General features: G+C 43.3%; 1 long non-coding RNA gene across 1 annotated transcript; it reads right to left on the minus strand.

Moving 5' to 3' along the window:
* Nucleotides 1-4842: 4842 nt before the first annotated feature.
* LOC106320055 lies at nt 4843-5792 on the minus strand. The gene is made up of 3 exons (XR_001265692.1): nt 5674-5792; nt 5485-5599; nt 4843-5097 (listed from the first exon to the last, which is right to left on the minus strand). It is a non-coding gene; the product is annotated as an uncharacterized LOC106320055 (long non-coding RNA).
* Nucleotides 5793-6383: the final 591 nt, after the last annotated feature.

Raw genomic sequence — 6383 nt, forward strand, 5'->3', positions numbered from 1 at the left:
ACAAGATAGCCACGCCATATCACCCTCAAACTAGTGGACAAGTGGAAGTTTCAAACAGAGAGATCAAGAGCATCCTGCAGAAAACAGTTAACACCAGTCGCAAGGATTAGCCGCTCAAGCTAGACAACGCTCTCTGGGCTTACAGAACAGCCTACAAAACACCAATCGGGACCACTCCCTACAACCTGGTGTATGGTAAAGCATGTCACCTGCCGGTTGAGTTGGAGTACAAGGCAGCATGGGCTGTGAAGCTACTCAACTTCGACATCAAACCAGCAACAGAGAGACGATCCATGCAGATACACGAGCTGGAAGAAATTAGACACCTAGCCTATGAAAGCTCAAAGATCTACAAGGAGCGAACTAAGGCCTATCATGACAAGAGGATCATCAGCCGCAACTTTCAACCTAAGGATCAGGTGCTCCTTTTCAACTCAAGGTTCCTTTTCAACTAAAAGTTAAAGCTGCGATCTAGATGGTCTGGACCATTCACCATTAAAGAGGTCCGCCCCCACGGAGCTGCTGTGTTGCTGAACACAAAAGGGGAAGAATTTGTTGTCAATGGTCAATGCATAAAGCCATACCTTGCTGAGACAACAATTGCAGAGGGTGAAGAAATTCCCCTAAGCGATCCTTCCATAGCCTAATAGGCTAACCAAGTCAAGCTAGTGACTTAAACCAAGCGCTTAGTGGGAGGCAACCCACTGGTGAGTGTAAATATTTCTTTTAGATTTATTTTTGTGTTTCGTTTTACTTATTTGCAGGATAAAAAAAAAACCGAGTTACTCAACCAGAACAGTCTCCGGTTGTTCCTGATTCGGAGCAGCTGCTCCACGAAGGTAAGTCTCTCGGGAAAAAAAAAATTCTAGCTTTAATTTAATTTTGTAAAATAAAGGGAAACCCTAGCAAGTGGGAAGTGGGGCACGAAGTGGGCCTATAAAAAGGGAACTTTCCCCATCTCTTTCCCACTTCCACCAAAACCGCCTCCCCCATCTTCCCTCTCCTTTAAAAACCTAAAACTCTTCACACTTGTTTTGAGTTTTGCGGTTTCTATTTGTTTGGATTTCGAACTGTTTGGCTAATTTGCAGGACTCTTCCATCAACAATCGAACGGTAAGAGGCGAAATCACACTGTGATTCTCGGCCTAAAATCTCTTTCTCTTCTTTTCTTTTGCGCTTGAATAGATCGATTTTAGGGTTTATCCAAATCAAAATCGACCTCTCCTTTTGCTGCTAGGATGGTTAATAGAAGTTGAGATGAGAATGGTTAAATCGATTAGGTTAGATGGAAAGTCATAACCTTTGGGCCAATGTTCTTAAACTACACATGCATCAATTGCTTAGATATGGATTTTGGGATCTATTAAATCGATTTCTGTTGTTGGTGAGATGATCTAAGTACCTAGTCTTCTAAAGTGATTGTATCTGGTTTACCATTATCAATCGCTTGTTCTCTCTACATTGGGTTATGGAATAGTTTGGAAAGAGCAACTAAAATCGCAAAAAGCTTCCAACTTTTCCTACTAAACCCAATCGAATGGTACTAACTCTTTCCTTTGGTTTTGTTTTACAGATGGCTCCTAGACGTACCAAGATGGCTTCCATGATTAAAGCACCGTACGCTCGAGGAGAACCAGAGGATGACACCGTCTCCCCGACCCACCCATGGCCATGAGAAGAGGGAACAGAGATCTCCCTCACTGACCCAAACATCCCTACCAAATCCGAGGAACGATAAGATAAGGAAGCCTCGCGTCGCTACAACTCCTTGCTCCGTCGCTACAAATCCTTGCTCAACATCAACATCCTCCCAACACGATTTGTTAATGCCGGGGCTTTAAACGACTTGGGCCTCCACGGGGATTTACATGCTGTTCTCCAAGTGCTGGGAATAGCTGATCTCTGCCACATCACTTACCCACTGTACCCAGATTTGGTGAGACAGGTCTTAGCCAACGCAAAGCTCACCTTCAAGAGACCCGACTTCCCAATCTTTGAGGAAGCCTCCTTCACTTTCTTTGCGAGTGGTGTTAACCATTCCATCAGTTTGGAGAAGCTCACCGAGATCTATGAGATATCTGAAGAGTACACCGCGACATCCTTCCCAAGTAAGTTTCCTCCCGAGTAAGCGTTCTGGAAGTTCATCGCTTCCGGGGATTTCAAATCGCGATCAACCAGTCAATCTCGCATCCGCAACCCTGTTCTACGGATTGCTGCAAAGGTCCTGAGCAATTTGCTCTTCTCAAAGGACCAAACGTCCAAGGTGCAACGCGGGGAGCTTCAGATGTTATTTGAGGGAGTTGAGGACGAGATCAGATCCGCAAACATTGGGATTCTGACCGCTCAAATGACAAATAGTCCAGGTTGTGTGCTTGTTCAGATGTTTGTGGACAAGAAAGCAAGGGTGACTAAGGGTTCTCTGAAAAAGGACCGATCTGGGAGCTTGCTTACTCCTCTATTCTGGGAGTTTGCTTACTCCTCTATTCCGCCACTTGGAGCTTGAACTCAGCCTCTACCAGTGTAACGAGACCCCAGCATTTATTGATATCCCTTACCTGAACAATTTCCAGATTCTCCGCGACGAGACCACCTATAGCTTCCTCGGTAAGGACAGGAACGACCTCTACTGTAAGCTGCCTCAACCGGACATCACCTCGCTTGGAGATGTGGTCAACATTTGTTTCGTCCCCGAGCCTCAGTATCTCTGCGCCGACCCAAAATCATCTTACCAGGATGATACGATGGATGAGCAAGAGTTAGTAGGCACTGTTGGAAGCGACACTGCGTATGACCTAGGCCCGCTTGATGACGACACAGATTACGCCGCCTACCGTTGCTGGATGGTAGATTCTCAGCACAAAAACAACAGCCTCATGAAGAGGATACTGAAGGCGATCACTGGAGGATGCTTGGGAGCTCCGAGCACAACTAAACCTCGTCAAGACCAGCCTACACCGAGCAATCGCCGTCCAGGGAAGGACCCAGCAGGAACTGCAAGGGGTGACGAAGAGACTCCATGGGCCACTCCGCGCAAAAGGAACAGATGTTCCGCTGGCCAGTCCGAGAGAAATGATACTGACTAGGCAGTCTCCTAGTTCTATCTCCATTGGTATATCCGTTTGAACTATTTCTGTTTCCTGCACTTGTTTATTATTTTAGCCTTTCCTTGAATTATTTTCTCACCAGGGATGGTGAGAAGTAAGTCTGCGTGGGGGAGGGGAGGGGGGGGGGGCTTATCTGCTACTAAACGTTTACATTTGGTTTTATGCTTAGAGTCAGTCCGCTTTGAGTCGTTTTGATGTCTTTATCGAGCCAGTTTGTTAAGATCGAGCCAGTCCAACCTTGTGGGAATCAGGACCTTATTCTATGATGTGCATTAAACACCCTCGTGCTTTAATTCATCTTATTCAGTGACCTTAGCAGAGGCGACAGACGTACATGTGGATCCAGAACACCCTGACATTACATCATCTTGTTCTCCAAAAGCTTTCAGCTTGTCGAGGTTACTCTGGAAAGACTTAACTCCATCTAACTTGAACTTAATCTTGACTGCAATTCTTTTTGTTATGCGTGTTAGAATAGGGTTTAACGTGATCAACACTCAGGACTTCTTATTCTTTTTACCCATCTTGCTGATCCTGAGTAGCTAGCTCATCTTTAGCTAGTACCCACCTTAAAACCCTAAAGCCTTTGTTCTGCCCTCATGCATTTGTTATTCAATAGCTTATGTGCAGATATATACAAAAGGGCCGGAGAGGAAAGGATCGACACAGTCTCTCACTCGATGCAACAGAATTTTCTGCTGAAGAATAGGCGGAAGCACACGGAACAACCGCTATGAAACTTCTGGGGTATGAGTACGCCTGCCTTGGTTACAAAGTGCCTCGGTCATCACGTCATGTAAAAGCTTCAGGGTGTTTTCCGCTCCTTGATCTTATGGTCCTTCACTGGCACGGTTCTGATCTTGCCTTGGGTTTGATTGAGCAGATTGATCATGTTGATGTCTCCGGTGCCAAATACGACTTGGACTAATGCTGGCCATACTGTCTTCTCTCACTCTAGTCATGTTACCGTAAACAGGAAAAGATCTTGTTTTCTGTATAGGGCTCCTATCATGTCCAAACATCTCACTAACGCCATTTCCATCATCCTGATCAGATCTGTAGCCCAATCCTCCGCCTGTTCAATCCATACCCTCTCCCCATATCCGACCTCGTCCATCATCACCTATCCCGCGATTAGCCATCTGCACACAATCAAAAGGGTAAGTCTTATTCCTACTAAACCTACTACGGGAAGTTTCCTAAACATCTTTTTGTGACTCTTTTGACTCGATAAAATCGTTAAAAAGCACTTGTGTCACGCATGGACGAAACCATGCTCTGATACCACCTCTGTAACGCCTCCGAACCGTTTTAGGTAGGGATGTTAAAACGGGCTACCCGAGCCCGTTTAAACCCTGTCCGTTTATAGCCCTGCCTGTCTAAAGCCCGTGAACACATGCCCGTTTAACCAGCAAACCCGTTTAAGCCCGTTAACCGTGAGCCCGTTTAACATGGAGATGCCCGTTTAGGCCCGTGAGCCCGTTTATTTTTTTTTTCCAACTACACTTTAATTAACTTTTAAATACAGATTTGTTATTTATTTTTTTTTGCCATGTAAATCAGATTTACTAAATCTGAAGAAACTGTTTTATGTAATGACTTTATCTCTGTTTTAATTATTTATTTTATGTAATCTGAAGAAACCAATAAGTGTAGCTCTGTAAAACCAGGAAACACAAAATAACCAAAGCGTTTATTATTCCTTATATAAGACAAAAGAAAAAGCTTATGCATCTTATTTCACATGCTCAATAACATGTAATAAACCTATTTAAAATCTGCAGTGTATCTAATACATATTTAAAATCTGCAGGTACATAAATCTGAAACTTAGAAAGTGAAATACAACAAACCATTGAGAATCTGAAAGCACATAAAGCTTGTGTCTGAAATTTAAAAAGAAAACTGCAAATCATTTAGAAACAAGACATAAACCAACTTCATCCTCCTCTCTTAGTCTCAAACCAACGATCCCTACTCCATCTACATGGAGCTTTGATCAGCAAAGAAAAAAGAAAATATTATTGCAGCCACACAAAAGAAAATGGGAAGCTAGGACGAGGATGAATGTATTAGTGTTTACACGTTCTTCTCTATTAAAGACAGAAACAGGTCATGGTTAAACCAAAGAGGCCAAACGCATGGTGTTATCATTCAAACTAACGTGGAAGGCACAAGTTCAGAATCTGTGCTAAAGCTCAAACCTTTAGATAACCAAACACAGAACAAGCAAGCAAACAAAACTGTAGCACAAGATGGCAAGAAAAAAAAACTAAGCTTGTCAAAGAGTTACATCCTAAAAAACTAGAAGTACACGTCTTTGTATCAAATCTTAGACAGTAAACATAAAAACAAACAAACATGTTCCAGAGAAACTCACTTGAAGACTTGAAGTATTAGGATTTTCCTAAATCGCTCACAGGCTCACAGCACGGATGCTCACAACTCACAAGTCACAGCAAAAACGAACCGTTGAAGTCTTGAACCAAAGCAGCCTGCAACCCAGAATCAAAATCAGAAGAAGCAAAAGACAGAACATGAGAAAATAATGAAGAAATTAGATGTTTACCTTCTCTTAGTGAAGAAAATGAAGAGACCCACAATATTGTTTCTCAAATTTGATTCATATCATAAGTTTCTAAGTTTCATCGAAGGAGAAAAAGCTTGAAGTGAAGAACTGACTGCAAAAGATTCTAATTTCTCAGATCAAAAGAAAACCTAAAACTATACGAAGCCGTTTTGTTTATTTTGAAAAGAAAAAAAAAACTAAACGGGCACCCTTTTATTTCGCGGGCAAAACCCGTTTAATAAACATTCCTAACGGGCCTATCCTGCATGAACCCGTTATAACTTTATATATAACTAAATAGGTACGGGCGCCGCCCGTTTACAATCTGCCCGCAAGGCCCGCGGGCGTGTAGCCCATTTAAACATCCCTAGTTCTAGGCATAAGTTGAACCACCGGCCAACAATCAAACAAGAACATGACCGACGGCCCGACCGTCTACCAAGGTTCGGGAGCGCTACAAGACGGGTTAACGGGCGCTCCAGCCAAGGTCACAAAAAGTGCAATTCACGACTAGGCCAGCCCGACCACTAACACGCCCCGTCAGGTCAAAGCCTAAGGCTTCTCAACCCGTACCTCAACCTGACGTTGTGTTAGCTCGGACAAGCTAATATCAGAAACAACAAGGCATTTCCACAAAACGTCGATTTTATTTATCTTATATAATATCTTGTTCACAACACACAAAATATTATACAAGTAGTGGCATGCCA

Source organism: Brassica oleracea, unplaced genomic scaffold, assembly GCF_000695525.1.
Source record: "Brassica oleracea var. oleracea cultivar TO1000 unplaced genomic scaffold, BOL UnpScaffold00779, whole genome shotgun sequence".
NCBI classification, from domain to species: Eukaryota; Viridiplantae; Streptophyta; class Magnoliopsida; order Brassicales; family Brassicaceae; genus Brassica; species Brassica oleracea.